This window comes from Leopardus geoffroyi, chromosome A2, assembly GCF_018350155.1.
Source record: "Leopardus geoffroyi isolate Oge1 chromosome A2, O.geoffroyi_Oge1_pat1.0, whole genome shotgun sequence".
In the NCBI taxonomy this organism is placed as follows: domain Eukaryota; kingdom Metazoa; phylum Chordata; class Mammalia; order Carnivora; family Felidae; genus Leopardus; species Leopardus geoffroyi.
Window position 1 is genome coordinate 121910018 of NC_059331.1, and position 19056 is coordinate 121929073.

The 19056-nt window shown below is 49.8% G+C and overlaps 1 long non-coding RNA gene across 3 annotated transcripts; it reads right to left on the bottom strand.

Annotated features, from left to right (window-relative positions):
* Nucleotides 1-511: 511 nt before the first annotated feature.
* On the bottom strand, nt 512-9132 carry LOC123606638. 3 transcript variants are annotated; one of them, XR_006716405.1, is made up of 4 exons: nt 6058-7470; nt 4800-4918; nt 3151-4688; nt 512-553 (listed from the first exon to the last, which is right to left on the bottom strand). It is a non-coding gene; the product is annotated as an uncharacterized LOC123606638 (long non-coding RNA). The 3 variants fall into 3 exon arrangements; XR_006716403.1 differs by lacking the exons at nt 4800-4918; nt 6058-7470 and adding an exon at nt 8995-9132; XR_006716404.1 differs by having other exon boundaries at nt 3151-4918.
* Between the last annotated feature and the right edge of the window lie 9924 nt (nt 9133-19056).

Genomic DNA, 19056 nt, shown 5'->3' on the forward strand with positions numbered 1-19056 from the left:
CCTATTTTCCCCCATCATAGTGAGGAATCCTTTGTGGCACCGGTTGGAAACCTGTGGTCACTCTGTGATGAATGACCCTGTTTCCCCACTACTCTCTTCCCAGTTATGACTATTTCGTAAGCAGTGACATTTAAAGGATCCGTCCGAAGTTCGTGGTGAAGTCCCATTCTTTGATTAAGAGCAGGTTTCTTTCCCCAAATGAATAGGTCTCCATAGATTGTTAAATGAGATTTGAGATTGCCTCAGTAGACAACAGCGTAGAGGTTGGTGTGTGTGTCTTAGATAATTTCATTTGCAGTTCTTTGTGTTTGGCACGGCTGTTGTCAGAGATTGGACGTGAGTAGTGGGTTGTGTGCAGGCATTCCCAGCCTCACTCAGTCAACGATTCTTTCTTTCTTTCTTTCTTTCTTTCTTTCTTTCTTTCTTTCTTTCTTTCTTTCTCTCTTTCTTTCTTTCGAGAGAGGGAGGGAGAGAGACAATTCCAAGCAGCCTCCTCACCATCTGCATGACGCCCGATGTAGGACTTGAACTCGTGGAACCGCGAGATCACGACCTGAGCCGAAACCAAGAATCAGACACTTAACGGACTGAACCACCCAGGCTCCCCCAGTCAACGATGCTGACCTCAACACGGTGCTGGCATGATCTTCCCCAGCCAAAGCCTTTCTTCTGGGGGAATTTCTTGGTGACTGTTATTTGATCACTTTTCACAGATAAACTTTTTTTAAAAAAAATGTTCATTCTTTTTGAGAAAGAGAGAGAGTGCGGGGGAGGGGCAAAGAGAGAGAGGGAGACAGAGGGTCTGAAGCAGGCTCTGCCCTGAGAGCAGAAAGCCCACCCGATGCGGGGCTTGAACTCATGAACCAAGAGATCATGATCTGAGCTGAAGTTGGACGCTTAACCGACGGAGCCACCCAGGTGCCCCCACAGGCAAACTTGTTAAAATGTAGCTCGACTCCTTTATCTAATTGCAGAGACCGGTGTTAGAAAGACCCACATTTCCCCCTTTGTGGCCAATCGTTCTGAAATCCATTGGCTGGGGGTAAAGGTTCTCCCCTGGGCTCCCCCCTGACCAGCGATGTGGCCGTGTCACCTCTCCCCGCCCCCCATCTTTGTCTCCTCATCTGTAAAAATAAGACTGTGGACTCATTTCTAAGTTCCTTCCAGGCACTAGCATTGTGGGGATGTGTCTCGTCTTGGCTAGTGGGGCTAGGGAGGGTGGGAAGCAACGTTTGTACTGAAACTGTGTCTCATGAAACCAGGACTGGGTGGTGACATTGGCAGAACTGTGTTTCTCTGATTTTGAGCCCATCTTCCTAGAATCCCTTCTAGGGGCCAAAATAGTGGGTGCATGTCAGCCCAGATGCTCATGTCCCAGGGTACTTTCTCTGCCTTCCTACACTTCTCTTTGTGATCAATACTGTGGAATAAAGAGCCACAACAAAATAGGAAGATTTGGGGTATTTTGCTTTGGACTGTAACTCGCAGTCTCATTTCCTTTAGAAACGAATCTCGCTTCCATAGGAAAGTCAGGTCCGGCCGGACGCTTTTTTTTTTTTTTTTTTTTTTTTCCAGTGTTCATTGTGGACATGAATGGGTTGAAGTCAAACAAGGTAAACTGAACTAAACCCACCAGCCGGTATCTGGACCCTGTGCCGGGGTTTGGACCATGTACGGGCTTGACGCCTGTATGCAGGGGCGTGTGGCACAGCGTTTTGCCTGGTGCCCTGCTGAATCGGGGTGAGCGAACGTTCTTTCCCTTTGGCAGGCCTGGCCATCTGTTACTTTGGAAACCCCAGAAACGCGTCCCGAGATAAGCTGGCACTGTACTTTTCCTCTTAGATCCGTAGTAGGAAAGTAACTCTGAAACGCTCTATCTCTGACCTGCCTTTTTTCCCTTTTGGAGCAGAAAACATTGACATTTATGAAAATCTGGGCCAGCCGTAGTTAGGCAGCCTAAGAATGAGGTAGGCATTTCCTATTAGGTAACGTTGAAAGGAGCAGAGACATTTCCTCCTCCTTATTTTCTAGGAAAATACAGCAACACCACAGATGGAGAAACCGGCTGTAGAACGAAGCTGGTCCTTTGGGATGCTTTTTAATTGGAAGCCTCTAGAGGTCAGCACTGCATAAAAAAGGGCTTTCTAGTTCTGGGTCAAGCCGGCGCCCGGGTCTTGGTGGAGCGTTTGGGAGAGAAGGGCCAGCAGACCCCCGGCACGAGGAGAGAGGTGAAGAGCCGGGCTGTGTGTGGGAGAGCAAGGCATAGGGTCCTTTCCCTTATACAAAGCCCTAACATTTGTGCTGGGTTGTTTTTCTCCCCCCCCCCCCCCCCACCTCATCCATCTTTCCCTACAGCTCCCACACCCTGGTGGGCACACACCGTCAGCTCAATAAACACGACTTATTGACCGATCGATGAAGCGTGGCATTTAGCTCATTCGGAGAAGGGCTGGGGAGACGCCAAAGAGGAGATGGACGGCACAGCGCACTTTGCTTTGAGCGAGGGGAGGGGCCCCTCTGGGCCCCGGCGGCCCAGAGCCTTTCTCGTTATTAGGCGGCAGGCTTTGCTCAGCCCTGCAACTTGCAGTCAAACTTCAGGGTGCCATGGGCAGTGCTGGGACCACAGGTTTCCACTTGGAACCCCATCAGGCTCCCTGATGCTCCCAGATCAGGAGTGGGTGGGGAAGGGTTTTAGGACCCTTAGATCTGACCAGAACGGAAGTGGTTGGGAGTCCCCCCAAACGGGTTGACACTTCTGGGGCGGGGAGGGGAGACTCCAGGGCATGAGATGCAGTTGGAATATGCTCGGGCTGGTGGCTCAGGCTTCACAGCCCGCCGCAGGCCAAATCCAAACCCGGAGGCAGCGTTGGGAGCTCCCTGGAGCTCCCAGTGGTGCCTCGGAGTTTCTTTTTAGCCCAAGAAGGACCAGAAAAGCCCTTTCTCTCTTCTCTCTCTCCTGTTCGGGGTTTTTCGTGTTCCTGTCTACTGAGTTAGGCCTAACCTAGCCCACAAATGGTGTTGACAGCTGTCCTTTGCTGGGTGATTTCACTGGGCCTGGGACCCACTGACGGAAAAGGGATATTGGTGGAAAGGACAACTAACATGCCGCACGCACAACAGAAGCCCAGACTCCCCGGAAAAACATCTTACCGGTCAGTGACTTAACGGCAGTCTCACTGCTACCATTAGGTTTCAGGATCATCCTGGTGAGTGCGGACAAGGCCCAAGGTTCCCTGCTCCCCAGTGTTGGTTGTATTCCGTGCAACTGACTCTTCGGGCGTCTTGTCGTGAAGCCGGCAGTGCTGAGTGAATAAATCCAAGCTGTGTATGGCATTACATACAAAACTGTATTTTAACAAACTTTTATAAAGCTCCTTCTGAGTACCCGATTAAGTAGCAAGCACAAAGCTCCTTTTAACTCCTCGTATCCTTCCAGCATAAGGTAGATGTCATTTGGTAGCCCCCTTTGACAGATAAGGAAACTGAGGCACACAGAAGTTAAGCAAATTTCACAAAATCACACAGCTAGTAAGTTCTGGAGCTGGGATTCGAACCAAGGCAGTTTGCCTTCAGAGCCCTTTTAACTGCTCTGCTCTGAATAGGGTCATCGGGGTTGGTCTTAACGTTTAATGAAACCTCTGGCTCTTTGCTCAACACCGCGGAGGCCCTGCCCGTAAGCTTCACGCAGAGAATGCTAAACACTATTAGTCTGCTTGGTTGCTGTGCACAGCATGGACTAAAGGGAACGTTACTTTAAGTCTTTGCCTTGCCCAGGACCAGGTTGGCCATGCCCGGTGGATTAGGTTGCTAACTGAGACATTTTTTTTTTTTCTAGTATCCATGTAGTGGCAAAGATTTAAGAGTGATTGGAAGAATTGGAACAACAGGTTTGTTGAAATAATTTAATAAATTGGTAAGACAAGGGGATCTCTAGGCAGGTGTGAGGCTGTGGGGACAACCAGTACGCTGTCCTTTCTGTTCCCTTCTTTCTCGGTCTCGCCCCCTGAACGGCCCTTTCCGGGGCCGTTACAGACTCTTCTAATAACAGAAGAGGCTATTACAGACACCTGGTCATGAAGCGGCTTTTACCCAAGCTTGCCCTGAAGTAGCCAGGCGCGTAATTCGCTCTGTGGTCAGGCCAGGACCTGAGAGCAGGGAGAAAGCTCTCCTTGTCCGCTTATCCCTCACACCAGTCACCACCACACACTGGAGACTTCTGTCTCCGTGTATCTCCCTGGGTCGTCCCAACACGCTTCCAGCCCCCCCGCCCTCCAGCCCTTGCCTTCCGCCTCTGTGCCAAGACAGCAGCGTGCGCCCCGTCAATGCCCCCAACAATGCTGCTTGTCTTAGCACGGCTTTGTGCAGACTGCCTGGAAATCGAGGAACGCGTTGCAAAGACAAAGTCAAGTTTGATTTGGAGCTCGTGTTCTTGTTTGGATGACCTCCACCGTTGTTTCCTCCGCAAATGCAGGGGACAAAAGAGCCGGCCAGGTCATAGCCCGTAAGAAATGTTGGCGTCCCAACCCGGCCTTCCTGGGTTCTGAGATCTCAGGTGGCCTCACGCAGATCCCCCGTGATTGGGACCTTGTGGTCTTGGCACGCCGGCGTGGGCTCGTGGGCTCGTGGCTGCGGGGAGAGTGAGCGGCACCCCGGGAGCAGCGCTTTCCCGTTTGCCAAACGATGCGCAGCTGAAGGGAAGAAAAGCAGAAAAGGTGAGTCAAAAACCCTCCTTTGAAAGCGGCAGTTCTCCAGGGATCACGAGGCTGCGCAGGTTTGGAAAGAGAAGGGCACAGTGTTACATGGTAACGAAGACAAAGTTGGTTTTCTGGATCCGGCTCCTCCTTCCCATAGGGCCTTGGTCTTTTAAATCTGTAGTTTCTTCTGCTTAGATGTGTGAAGGGCCACTTAGAGCCTTAGGCTGCAAGGGGCAGTAAAAATACAAACCGTTGTGGAGGATCAACTTTAACATGGGTCTGGGGAGTGTCAGGGTTTAACAGTTTCTGACTGCAATATTCCCTGTCATCAGAAATAGAAATCTCATAGCTCGAGAGGACTTCAGCTACAGTCTCACCCCAAATCTCCCTCTGCGATAGGATTTCAAGTCGCATGCACCCTTGAGGGCTGTGTCAGGGTCTGCCTCTCCCCCGACCGCACCCCTCCGTTCTCTCCTCCCCAACCTTGCCTGACATCGAGCACTCTGTACGTTACAGTTCATCTGCGTTTAAAACGGGGATATAATTACGTCCTTTACTAGACAACGCTATGTCTTCAGAAGCAGGTGCTTTGTATTTGCGAGTGGCCTTAGCTTCCAAAGTGTGCTCAGAGGAAAGTCCCAGGATGCAAAACAACTGTTGGGTAACCCAGGCCACTTGTGAGCTGGCTTGCATGGTGTCACTAAAACCCGTGCTTTGGCGGAGGAGTTGGGTCATACTTCGTGATGGAGCTGGACTGTGCTGATCTCTTTTGATTCCCCCTTCCTTCGAAGACTATTTCTGACTCTTGCCAGCTCCCAAATGGCTCCTATAACTGGTTACAAGAAGGGCTAAGTGGGATGATAGTACTGATTTGGGGTGAAGCTCTTTTTTTTTTTTAATTTTTTAAAGTTTATTTATTTATTTTGAGAGAGACTGAGCCAACATGAGTAGGGGAGGGGCAGAGAGAGAGACAGAGAGAGTCAATCTCAAGCAGGCTCCGCACCATCAGCACAGAGCCTGACACAGGGCTCGAACTCACGAAAAGTGAGATCAGGACCTGAGCCGAAACTGAGAGTCAGACACTTAGCCAACTGAGCCACCCAAGCACCCCTGGGGTGAAGCTCTTGCCGGGCTGGAAACATAATCTGGTGCCCTCCTCATGAGAGAGGTGGGTGGGAAGCATCTCCCCATGTAGCTCGCGAGCTTTTGGAAAAGATCTCTCATCCGGAAGCAGGCCAAAAATGTCATCTAACTCCGTGCTCATGAACTCATCAAACCCACCCACATGGTGTGTTCTCTTCAGAACTGGGGCCAGCCCTCTGCGTCATGCGTGAGAGAGTATTCCCCAAAGTGCACTTCAAACCTTGCTCTGACCCCGCAACTGTTCAGCTCTGGAAGAGTGCTGACAAAATTGGCCACGCGCTCTGGAAAATCTCATTTGGAAGCTCGTGTTGGTGAGTCTGGATGGGATTTTGACCCAACGGACGCGAGATCGGGTATTCTACTTGGTGCTTGGAGTCCACCCCCCCACCCCAAGGACGGCCCTGCCTGCTGCTGAGGGAGAGGGCTACAGATGTGGAGTGGGGCGCAGCGGCTGCTGGGAAACACAATGACCTCGGTCTCTTGGTCTGTCATCAAGACAATGGCACTTTTGTGCCTCCTCTAGAAATAGAACTTTTCATCTGGCACCACGGCGTGCTACATTCTGGAGCAGTGATGTCACAAGAAGGCAGAGACTAGGGGATTCATCCTCCTAGGCAGGGTGACTGACACTGTTTCCCGATCTCCGCACATTTACTGATGTCACCCATTTCCCCCAAACCACAGTGGCCTCGGGGGGAGGAGAGAATCACAACGAAAGGCAGATTCTCATGTCTGTGGCTCTGAAACTTACTCTGGGGATTCCCAGCCCTTCTCTCTCCCGTTCCTCCCAAATAGCCCGGGCTGGTCCTTGAAATGTCTCTTGTATGTTTCACAGGCTCGCCTTCACTGATACCCGGTGTTCTCCTTTCTGGCTTTAACTCACGGCCGTTTCTGCTAATGCTGCACAGCTCCAAAGAGTAGCTGGGCTGGGACAGGCTCAGTCACTGTCCACCAAAAGTACCCTCCTTGTGCCACTGCCTGCCAGTGTGGGCCCCGCGGCCACCGGTCCAAGGCGTTCAGGCCCTGGCCGTGTGGCCCAGGGTGCTGGCAACCATGCAGGTGCTGCCCTGGTGACAGCCTGCTCTCAGTTTGTATTTATCTGTTAATCCAGCCACTCACCAGAGGAGTCTGAGTCCCGAAAGTTCAGTGTGCTTCTGTATGACAGGCTCAGAAAAAGCTTTTATCCAGCCTTTCCCAAGGTCACCCTCCAACATTAGTGAGCCTGGCATGTTTCTTGTGAGTTCTGCCCATGGAGGCTCATCAGCCCCTCCTGGAACAGGCTCTTGAAAGGTACTACCTGTCCTAGACCTGGTCAATCTGTCCAGAAATGGCAGAAGCTGGAACTTGCCATCCTCCTGTATTAGGGTGGGTAGGTGCCTCGGGTGACCCCCACCATGCTGAGTGGGGGGGCAGGGTTTAGCCAGGACTGGAAGGCTCAAGGTCCCGTGATTCGAAGTATCCTGTGCCACACAGGAAGTACTTTAGGAAAGACATGAGTCAGGTGACTCCACACTGTAAAAGCTATTATGCATAGAGTTGACCATTAAAAAGTGATTTCTTGGGGCGCCTGGGTGGCTCAGTCAGTTACGTGTCTGACTTCTGCTCAGGTCATGATGTCCTGGTCCATGAGTTCAAGCCCCCTCGTTGGGCTGTGTGCTGACAGCTCAGAGCCTGGAGCCTGCTTCAGATTCTGTGTCTCCCTCTCTCTCTCCCCCTCCCCTGCTCTCTCTCTCTCTCTCTCAAAATAAGAAATACACATTTAAAAAAAAAAGTGATTTCTAGATCCTCAGACTAGCAGTGCTGCCTCAGGTGGTCCACACTCGGAGAAACCCTGCGGTTGAGCTGGCCTCCAGGCTAGGAATTATTCACTGTGTTGGGAGGGAGCCAAAGACTCACCAGGCAGTCCCTGTGTGCCAGGCGCTGGGCAAAACGCCTTCATGGTCCTAACGCATCTTTTTCCACAAAGAGAAAATCCTTATAGAGATGCCACAGTTTTGTCTCCATTAAAATCTCATGACTTGGAGAAAAAGAAAAAAAAAAAAAGCCCCTCCTCTAAGCTCACGTGGTGGCAGAACCGGGAATAAAAGCCAGTTTTGTCTAATTGCAAAGACTTAGTCTCTTGTCACAAGACGTCACGCTGCTCTTGCGGCATTTGGGGAACAATAATGGGCAGAGGCCAAGTTGTATTTGTCGGCGGTGCTTTTTTACAGCTAAAAACTATTAACACCACCCTCAGTACACGGCAAAGAAATGAGAAGATCGTAAAGAGACCGGAATGCTAAAGAACCGAGGACCCCCTGAAATTCACTACACTCTCCACAATATAAATGTACCATCCAGCGGGCCAACTGAAGATGACATTTCCCGCCAGATAATAAGCTACATGCGGGTAGAGGTGCTCTCTCTTCCGCTCTCCACGTATCCCCTGTGCTTAGCACAGTCCTGGCATGGGGTAGGCAGTCACGAAACCTTTGTGGAATGAATGAGTGAATGCATGAATGAGGTATGGGGAGAAGAAAGACATGTTCCTCTTTCTCTCAGGAACGTGGAGAGACTGCTTTGCCCTGAGATTGACCTGCTGTCGCTCACTCATGCATGGAAGCACACAGACCCCGAGTCACAACCTTCAGGGACCCGCCTTTATCCCTACATCTCAGAGAAACTGTGTCCAAGGGTTGGTAATGTTGTTGGGAAGGCTCCAAGACTTTTGCGTTTTACCAGGGAATGGGAACAGCAGCGGGTGGATGTCCCAGGTCTCTGTGCCCGCGACCTCGTGATCCCTGAGTGACCGTCAAGGACGTGCCAGCAGGAGATAGGAAAGTCATAAAGCCAGATGCAGCCCTAGACGCATCCTGGGACACATCCTTTCCCTGGTGGGAAAGACACATCCTTTCCCTGGTGGGAAAGCAAGAAATGTGCCGTGGCCCTTCCTGCTTTCTGCGCGATAGCTGACCTAGGATAGAGGCTGCCCGAGACACAAGACACCCACTTTCTGGTGCTCTCCAAGGCTGCCTGCGTCTACACCATCTCGGAGAAGACTCAGAAACTGCCCCATCCCAGCAGGACAGCCCAGGAGCAGAAAAATGCCCTAGGTGCCTTCTAGGCATGGTGACAAATCAGTACGACATTTGCTCTATCAAACTGTCTTAATCGTTACCTTCAAGAAGATGGAATCTCTTGGTGCCTCTTTTCCAGCCGCAATGGTATGAAACTCCAAATCAATCAGAAGAAAAAGTCTGGAAAGAACATAATGTCTTAATCAGCTCGGGCTGCTATAATAGAACACCACAGACTGAGTGGCTTATAAAAAACAGCAATTTATTTCTTACAGTTCTGGACGTCCAAGATCAAGGCACCAGCAGATTCAGTGTCTAATGAGGATCTTCTTCTGGGTTCATGTGTCCTCACGTGGCAGGATGGGTTGAGGGAGCTTTCTGGAGCCCCTTCTGTAACGGCATGGATCCCATTCACGAGGGCACCGCTCCTGTGGCCTCATCACCTTCCAAAAGTCTTACCTCCAAATACCATCACGTTGGAGATTAGGTTTCTACGTAGGAATCTTGGGGGAACACATTCAGTTTATAGCATAAAGTCACCTAGGTTTCTGCATCTAGAATAATGTCCATGGGCCCCCCCCCCATCACCTGTGCTCAGTCACAGGAACTCTCGGGCTTCTTTTTCCCAATTCTCTCTTTAAAAAACAATCTTCCAAAATACTCACCACCACCCCCCCCCGTCAGGCCCCAGAATTTCATGATCACCAAGGAAGGAAGTGGGGTGGGTCCCTCAAGGCCTCACAGGCCCGGTCCACCAGTGCTGGGCCACCGATTCTGTGAAAGCTGTTGGCACAACTGGCCTTTGAGACTCAGTGTCCTCAGAACCCTGTTTTTGTCTTGCTTCCTCTTTTCTTTTCCGGTCACTTCATTCCAACTGGTTGTTCCTTTCCTACCCCTCTTCCACCTCCCTTCTCATTACTGCACTGACATATTTCCCATTACGGGCCCGCCTTTCTCCCTGGTGACCTTCAAGCAGGCTTTGACTCCCAGGTGTGGTAACCAAACGATAGCCTCGACCCTTCTGCTTCGGACCCCACAGAAGACCCAGTGGCGTTTCCCTGCTATTTCCAAAGATAGGAACCGGGATTTTTGACTTGAGAGAGCTGCATGAGGGCTCTGACACCTTCTCGAAGCTGGGCCACTAGGGGGTAGAACTGAGTTCTGATTGGGCCCGGGGCCCCCTGCACTATCTTCCAGTCGTGTCTGTGTTGACCTCAGGGAGCGCCAAGTCGTGCTAATTAACGTGTTCACAAAAGACACGACTGGAATCACTGTTCAAGAGGATTGGTGAGCCTGGAGTGATTCAAGAGTCGGGTTCATTTACCTGCCAGTCAAACAAAACCTCCAAGCTGCCTGGTTTCCCCGTAACACGAACCGCAGCCGCCTTCAGGAGGGGTCCGCCCCAGTGCTGGTTGGTGACGGCCCCAGGCTACGGGGTTCTCTGCCCAGCAGCCGCTCCTCTGCCCAGATTATCTTCCCCACCGCGCCTGCAGCTGGTCCTGCGCAGAACGCATAGACGTGGTGTGGATGCCGCTAAGACTGCTAGTCAGGAAGCCCTGCAAAGGACCTCTATTTTTAGAGAAGGCATTCCTCTGGTACTCAGGCGCTCTCCGGCCTGCTGAGAAGTTGGCTGCCCTTGCCAAAGGGCAAGGCTGCAAACCTCCTCTGCCGCAGAAAGGCGTTGTTCTGCCACAAACCATGGTAAGGTGGCCCTGGCACGATGTCAGATGAGTTGATGGCAGCTGGTTATGCGTTCCCTCTCTGCGTTGACAGCTGAGCCCTGCCAGATCCAGAGTAGTCTTGGATTTGGGTTTTGGAGAATGAATCACACCGAAAGCCAGGGATGGTCTAGCTCCAGTTGGCTTAACTAAGGAAATGGCCATAAGCCATAGGTTGTTATTTAGTTCTGGCTGCCGATGTCTTCAGGGGCAATGTAATTGCTAAATGTGGTCGAACGGGCAGCCAGGGCGGGCGCAGGGCAAGAGTCACGGTGGTCAGCCGGGTGGCCGTCCTGGAGGGAACTGCGGTAGACAGCCGGGCTGTTTCAGGTAAAAGCAGAAAGGGCCACACCACTGCAAGTGAGCGCTATCCGTGTCCTCATGCAGCCTTCACGTTTTCATTCATCGGTTCACCTGGACCGTACCCGGGATGCAGAGTAACCGGCCTTGTGGTTGAGAATGGGCACTTTTGAGAAATACAACCACGCTCCAGTCCAGCCCGGCCACTTACTCGTGCTGGGACTTGAAGCCAGTTAACTTAATTTCCCCAGTCCTCAGATTTTCCATTGGTAATTTGGGATAAATAACCCAATAGAAAAACAAACCAAGAAAACAGAGAGGCGACCCACTGAGGAACAAATGCAAATGGCCAATAAATACATGAAAATGTATTCAAGCCCTGGTTGTCGGGAAACTGTAAATTAAGACGGGACCTCATTCTTGGAAATTCTTAGAAAGATTGATAATGTCCAGCACTGGCACGGAGGTCACGCCCCTGTTGGTGGGAAAGTGAATTGGTTCAACCACCTTAAAGGATCATTTGTCAGTCTCTTACCATATGTTTTCTGTGCAAGTCCTTTGACTTCACAGTCCCGCTGCTAGGAACCTATCCTGAAGAAATAATTGTGCATATGGATATGGGTGTTGATTATGGTATTGCTTGGAGTATGCTTTTTTTTCAAAAAGGGATGGAGATGATCTGTTTCTCAGCAGAGAGGTAGTAAGTCCCAGGCGGGTGACTGCAGGTGGCCCTATAGTTTCTGATACCAGCAGTTGGAACATAATGTGGCGGGAGAGGGGTGACGACAGCAGGAGGGAGGAAGGAAGATGTTCACGCTTTACTCTTTTTACTTAAATCTATGCTTTTGCATCTTTTCTGTCCCAGTTCACCTCTCTGCACCGCATACCTGCCGAGTTCCGTGGCTCAAGTTATGCAGATTGTTGTGGTAATCCCCAGATCGATTTCCTAGGTGTTCAAAAATGGTTTGGGGCTGATCTAGCTGCGTTTCAGGGATGAGACAAACTCAGGGTCTCCATGCTGCTCCGCCATCTTAACTCCTCTCCAAAGAACTATCGTTTCTCATCTTCAACAGTATGCCCTGTAAGGTCATCCCTGTTCCATATCGAGCTGTCAGGGCAACACTGAGATGTGAAGGCTGCAGCTGCAGCAGAGCTTAGAGGAAGAGTGTGAAATCAGAAGTTCAGATCTGGGCACCTGAAATCTCAGATGCCCCTTAGACATCCCAGTGGCGATGTTAGAGGAGCCTGATGTGGGGGTTGGGAATCGCATTTGATGAGGAGTCCCCTAGGGTTTATGGGTGGTGTGGAGAGAAGTTCCGTCAAAAAGAGAGGGTGGGTACCCAGAGCCAACCATAGTGGGCACCCAAGCCCTGGATTCCAGTGCCTTTGGCACGAATTGACTTCCGCTATGCAATTAAACACTCGTAGTGTCTTAATCCTTCCCACCTACTGGCATCATTGGCACCTTATAAAAGTCTCCCTCCATCTCATTGTTAGCACTGCTTCCTGCTTTTCCTTTGAACCTACAGCCCTGTCTGGCTGAACTCTTTTGGTGGTTTCTGGAGTTCCCAGCTTTGCCTTCACTTGACATCCCATCTTTAGCTCCCCAAACTCCAAGCTTCGTAGCTTCAGGGAAGCCATTCCTGCTCTTCCCACTGAGTACCTCTGCCCACTGCTCTCCCCTGCTGTCTTCAAGACCCAGCCTAGGCAGAGCCCAGACCGCTTGCTCACTCAGATGTCAACAATTGCACGCTTTTGTGTGTGTGTGTGTGTGTGTGTGTGTGTGTGTGTTTGCAGTTTCTCACGTAAATCCCCAAAGACAGCCATTAATATCATCATTTCTATTATTATCCAGGCCACGTTGACAGATGAGAAAATGGAGGTTTCAAGGGCAGGCGGGGAATAACCTGCCAAACCCACCCAGATGGGAAGTGTCTTAACATTCTATTGCCGCGTGACAAATTGCTGCAAACTCAGCACCTTAAAACAGCACACATGGATTGTTTCACAGCCCCCGTGCTTCAGGAGCCTGGGGGTAGCTTAGCCGGGCGCTCTGCTTCTGAGTCTGTCACGGGCTGCCGGCAGAGTGTCAGCCAGGGCTGGGGTTTCATCCGAAAGCTCAACGGGGCAAGGATCCGCTTCCAAGGTTCTCAGTGGTTGTTGACAGAATTCAGTTCCTTTGAGCTGTTGGTCTGAGGGCCTCACATCCTTGCCACCTGTTGAACCAGAGGCCACTCTCTGCAGCTTGCTGTGGTGGCCCAGATTTCAGTCTGGGTGATGAACCAACCCCTGACTGACAGAATGTCCTTTTGTGGTGACAGCTGGGAGAGACGGCCACTTGCTTCATCCGTGTGTGAGCTGAGAGAGCAATGGAGTCTTCTGGCAAGGCAGAGCCCATCATCTCTTCTAGCCTAATCTCAGAAGTGCCATCCTGTCGCCTTTGCTATATTCTGTTGGCTAGAAGGAAGTTGCCAGGCCAGCCCACGCTCAAGGGGAGGGACCATACTAGGAGGGGGATCGCTGGGGGACATTGGAGTCAGGCTGCCACAGGAAGTAACAGCTGAGCTGTTAACTCAGTTATGTGAGCCTCCAGTCTTTGAGATCTTCTTTCTCTGCACGCCTGGATCCTCATGGTTGTTCCCTGCTACAGTCTGAACAGAAAGATAACAGTAACATCACTTTCCCTGTGTGACTCCACCAGTTGAAAACTCTTAGCCAGTGATATTGAGTAGCCTGATTTTAATAAGCAAGAAATGGGAGTTTCAAATTCCAAAACAAAGTGTTATTTTAATGCTTTTAATGTTTATTTATTTTTGAGAGAGAAAGAGAGACAGAGTATGACTGGGGAGGAGCAGAGAGAGAAGGAGACACAGAATCGGAAGCAGGCTCCAGGCTCTGAACTGTCAGCACAGAGCCCGACGCGGGGCTCTAACTCACAAACGGCGAGATCACGACCTGAGCTGAAGTTGGACGCTCACCCGACTGAGCCACCCAGGCGCCCCAACAAAGGATTATTTAAAGCTGAGTAGCTTAAGTGATGCAGGGGACAGCACATGGTACCGTGTTATAAAGGCAGCTGATACAACTGTTGGCCCTTTCCAAACCAGTCTTGAACCCGCAGACCACTGGTAAAGAATCTCCGTATGCCCAACCCAGCAAATTGGCCTTTTATTGAGTGCCGCCACTCCAGAGAGAGAGGTGGGTCAGCGGAGCAAGAGAAAGAAAGCCAGGCATGACATTATCACCTCAGCCTTCTCTGTGAGCCGTCTTCCTCCAGGCCACTCGGGTGGACACAGATTTCAGTCTGGGTGATGAACCAACCCCTGACAGACAGAATGTCCTTCTGTGGTGACAGCTGGGAGAGATGGTTAGTGTCTGCACTCTTGGCCCATGTCCCTCACCAAAACTCCCCCTGAAAACTTCTGACAGGGACAGTTTCCAGCACGGTGGCTTCTTGGCAACCTGTATGACAATCTGACATCCCTCTGCTCCCACGTCTGTTTTTCAGACCACTGATGGGTTGGGCTCTCCCCTTACTGCCCCCACTCACCAGAATGGTCACTCGGTTTCCACGATTCCCATTCATCTCATCATCTGGGACCTTCTGTCTCTAGCTTGACCCCGATGGGTATATTTAATTAGTAACTATTTATTAAGAACTCACCATAGGGACATCTGGCTGGCTTAGTCAGCACAGCATGTAACTCTTGATCTCAGAGTTGTGAGTTCAAGCCCCACATTGGGTGTAGAGATTAGAAAGAAAGAAAGAAAGAAAGAGAGAGAGAGAAAGAAAGAAGGAAAGAAAGAAAGAAAGAAAGAAAGAAAGAAAGAAAGAAAGAAAGAAAGAAAGAAAGAAAGAAAGAAAAAGAAAGAAAGAAAGAAAGAAAGAAAGAAAGAAAGAAAGAAAGAAAGAAAAGGAAGGAAGGAAGGAAGGAAGGAAGGAAGGAAGGAAGGAAGGAAGAAAAAGAAAGGGAAGGAAGGAAGGAAGGAAGGAAGGAAGAAAGGAAGGAAGGAAAAGAAAGAGGGAGGAAAAACAATTCACTATAGGTAGATGTTCTTCCAGGCACTGAAAAAGAGAGATTCCTTGTATGTGGACATACATACACAGATACCTATGACGTAGAGGTTAAGGGCATAGCTTAGAAGTCAGATAAATCCTGCGGCTCCTGGCTGGCTCAGTCGGTAAAGCACGTGACTCTTAATCTCGGGGTTATGATTTCGAGCCCCACACTGGGTATAGAGATTACTTAAAAATAAAATAATTTTTTTTTTAAATAAAAGCTTTAAAGGGGCGCCTGGGTGGCTCAGTCGGTTAAGCGTCCGTCTTTGGCTCAGGTCATGATCTCATGGTTCGCGGGTCCAAGCCCCGTGTGGGGCTCTGTGCTGACAGCTCGGAGCCTGGAGCCTGCTTCGGATTCTGTGTCTCCCTCTCTGTCTGCCCTTCCCTTATTCGTGCTCTGTCTCTCAAAAACAAATATATGTAAAAAAAAAAAAATTTTTTTTTTTAAATAAAAGCTTTAAAAAAAAGAAGTCAGATAGATCCTGCTGTTTAGTGGCAGTCAACTCTACTTGGCAAGTTCCTTAAACTTTCTGAGCCCCAGTTACCTCTTCTGTAACGTGGAGATCAGCAGTCCTACTTTGTAGGACTGTTGTGAGAATTAAGTGAAATCATTCGTGTGCAGCACTTAGGACTATGCCTACCACACACGAAGCACTTAACAGTACTTCTCCGTGATCAGCACAGGACAGACCCTTAGCAGCAATTTCCCGTCCCCACCAGACCGTAGGCTCCATGGAGGCTGGGACCACATCTCTCGCCTTCGCAGCTGCGGCCTCAGTACCTAGCACAACGCCTGACACACGGTAAGGGCTCCCTAGACCTTTGTGGAAAGGGCTTATAAATAAATAAATAAATAATACTGCCGTGAAAGACAAAATATTTACCTAGTTCCGCTTTCCAGGGAGCGCGGAGGTCTCTGAATATCACCTAATTCAAAGTCCACCTTGGGTGGTAAGTGGCAAGTTCGGCCACCTAGTTAAACAGTTGACCAAGGTCTAATGGCGTAGGCTGGGACTCAGATTCAGACTCTCAGCTCACTGCGTCCAGCATACCCAGTATGCTGACATCATCTTCCCAGCCTGACTGATGTGGCAAATAGGGAAAAGCCCCTCCGATAGGGACTTTCTAATTTGTGGTGACCATGACTCATTTTGAAAGAAACCATTCAGTTATCCCAGGCGTGGGGCTGAGCTAATGGCAGAGGGAAAGCCAGCTGCCTTGTTCTTGTTGGTCCAAGAGTGTGATCCAAAGGTCTCTGCAGACTTCATCCGGTACCCCCGTGGGTCATTTTCCTGCATGACGAGGCTATCCGCTCAAGCGTGACCAGCGGCCATTCTTGGAGATCAAGAGCAAATCTCAGTGTCAGGTGATCTGGCTTCTAGGCCAGCTGCGCTAGCTGGGTGACCTTGGACACGTTTACTTAATGTCCCTGTATTTTCATTTTCTCCTCTGAAAGGGAGGGAAAGTAGCACCTGGTAAGGATTTAATGATACGATGCGTGACAGAAGGTACCCAGCACAGTTGCTAGAGCAAGCTTGTGGAATGGGATCCGAATGCAGGGCCGGCATTCATCATGCCCTGTAGTGACAGGCCCAGGAAATCTACTGGTCCCCTGAATCTCCCTCGTAGCTGGCCTGATTCCCTCTGGCACTCGGGGCCAGGTGGTGATTTTCAAGAGTGATTTCAGAACAGAACTCGTTTGTATCGTTTTGTCTAAGTTCCATCCAAAACTTGACATGGGATTGGAACCGAAGTGTATGAAGCCAGTGGAGTCTGCACTCATCGGAGCAGAGCCGGGGACCTGTGACCTGCCCCTCGACCTTCTGAGGTGGCCTCCCATGTATCCCCGTGGGCCCCAGGGCTTCCCGGAACTTGGTTTGAAAACGACCCAACTAAAGTATTTTACATGGCCGCTGTCAGAGTAAGAGTCGTATCAACACGTTATTATAACGCATTATTATTATTTATTGCTGACATTTACAGCACTGGTTCTCAGACTTCAGCCTGCGTCAGAATCACCTGGACCTCTTGTTAAAACACAGGTTATTGGGCTCCACACCCAGAGTTTCTGATTCCATTGTTTTGGGGAGGGACTGAGAGAGAATTTGCACTTTTTTTTTTTTTTAGTTTTTCTTTAACGTTTATTTATTTTTGAGAGAGGGAGAGACAGAGCATGAACAGGGGAGGGGCAGAGAGAGAGGGAGACACAGAATCCGAAACAGGCTCCAGGCTCTGAGCGGTCAGCACAGAGCCCGACACGGGGCTCGAACTCACAGACCGTGAGATCATGACCTGAGCCGAAGTCGGACGCTGAACCGACTGAGCCACCCAGGCGCCCCGAGAATTTGCACTTCTAACTAATTCATAGGGCTGCTGCTGCTGGCGTCTGGGAACCCTGCGACAGCTGCCGATTTCACGTGTGTTTTCCATGTGACAGGCACTGTGCTGGACTCTTCACCTGGGTCGTTTTATTTCATGCTCACAAGTGCGCTTTGAGGGAGGGATTGTGCTATTTATAACCCTTATTTGCAGATGAGGAAACGAAGGCTGAGAGAGTCAGATAACTTGCTCAAGGTCTTACAGCTACTGAGTGGAAGATTCCAGTCCAGTCCCCACGCTGCACCATAACATTCAAATTAAAACGTTTTGGAAGGAAGGGATGGGCACACTTACTGCCCTATACTTACTTTCATTCACTGATCCAGGGCAAACAAGTTAATGAAATGAACTGGCTCTGAGAGAGAGGGTTCCAGCCCGGTTGAGGTTTAACGGAGAGCAGGAAAACCAGGCACAACAGCAATGCTTGAAGAACTGTGCTTACCGAGGTGCGCCCCTTTGGAACACCTGGGAAGCCACACGACTTCTCAGGATACCCTGGAGACATTTGACCAAGAAGGGGCGGTCCTTGTGACAAAGGATAGAAAACAAAATGGCACTTCATTGATTTATTACTTCGTTCATTTGCAAAAACTTACTGAACGAACCTACCGAATATGCTGGGTGCTGTTTGGTGTTGGGGATACAATGGGAAGTAAAAATAGGCATGGTCCATGATTCTCAGACCCTACAGTACACTCAACATTATTAAGTCTAGTAACAGTTTTGCCCGAGTCTTGATATCTTGAAATTCAGCTTTGGCCACAGGATTCTTTTGTGCCCCAGCCGGCTGGTTCTGGCTCTTCCAAATCGTATTATCTTATAGTATCCGCGCTGTCTGTTGACCTAGTGAATTTCCATTCTGACTCATGCAGTTCAACCCAGTCTGACATCATCATCTCAAAAGTCTGTCTTCTCAATAGATCTTTTTCAAATTCTTGATTACGGACAGGATTGGGCTGGTCTTTGGTGACTGGTAGCTTTCAAATATGACTAATAGGTAGATGGTGTTTAATTGGTCTGTTCTTGTGTTCTTACTCATTACTGCTAATTACCCAGTGTGTTGGATATGCCAGGTGGATGCCTAATGACTGGTCTAATGACGAGCTGGAACACCATATTCCGATCCAAGATATCATGGTCCTGGGAGGCAGGTTCATGTGGTTCTTCATTCTGCCACCTAGCACCTTTCCTGTTAGAGTGGGTTTGAGGCTGCCACGTCAGATTCTAGAGATCGTATAGCACTGTTCGATTGCAAGGAAATGTCCCCTGCATCCTGGGCCTCGCCTGCTATGTGTGAAAACTTATTTGGATGAACACTCTGTGTTACTTGTTCCGATTTGGATTTGCTCACTCCAGCAAGGTTATGACCTATAAAAAAAAAAGTATTAATTTAGTAGTCTTGACAGCTAGCACGTCAAGTTTCAAAGAATCCTGTGAAAGAAAGAAAATTAAAAGGGAAGAAAGGAAGGCTAGGAAAGAAAGGCTAGTGAGAGATCTATGACTGATGTGAAATACGGAGTTTTTTTACCATGAGCTCAAGGAACCCTCCAGGCTGCCTCCCAGAGACCCAATTTCTGGCTCTCTAATCTGTAGATGGGTTTGCATTAAAAACAAAGCTCAACTGAAGCTTCAAAGTAAGAAGTCAGTATTCAGGGCAGACAGAGGGACTGTTTGTCGTGAACAAGCGGCAGTGACCAGTCATCTCC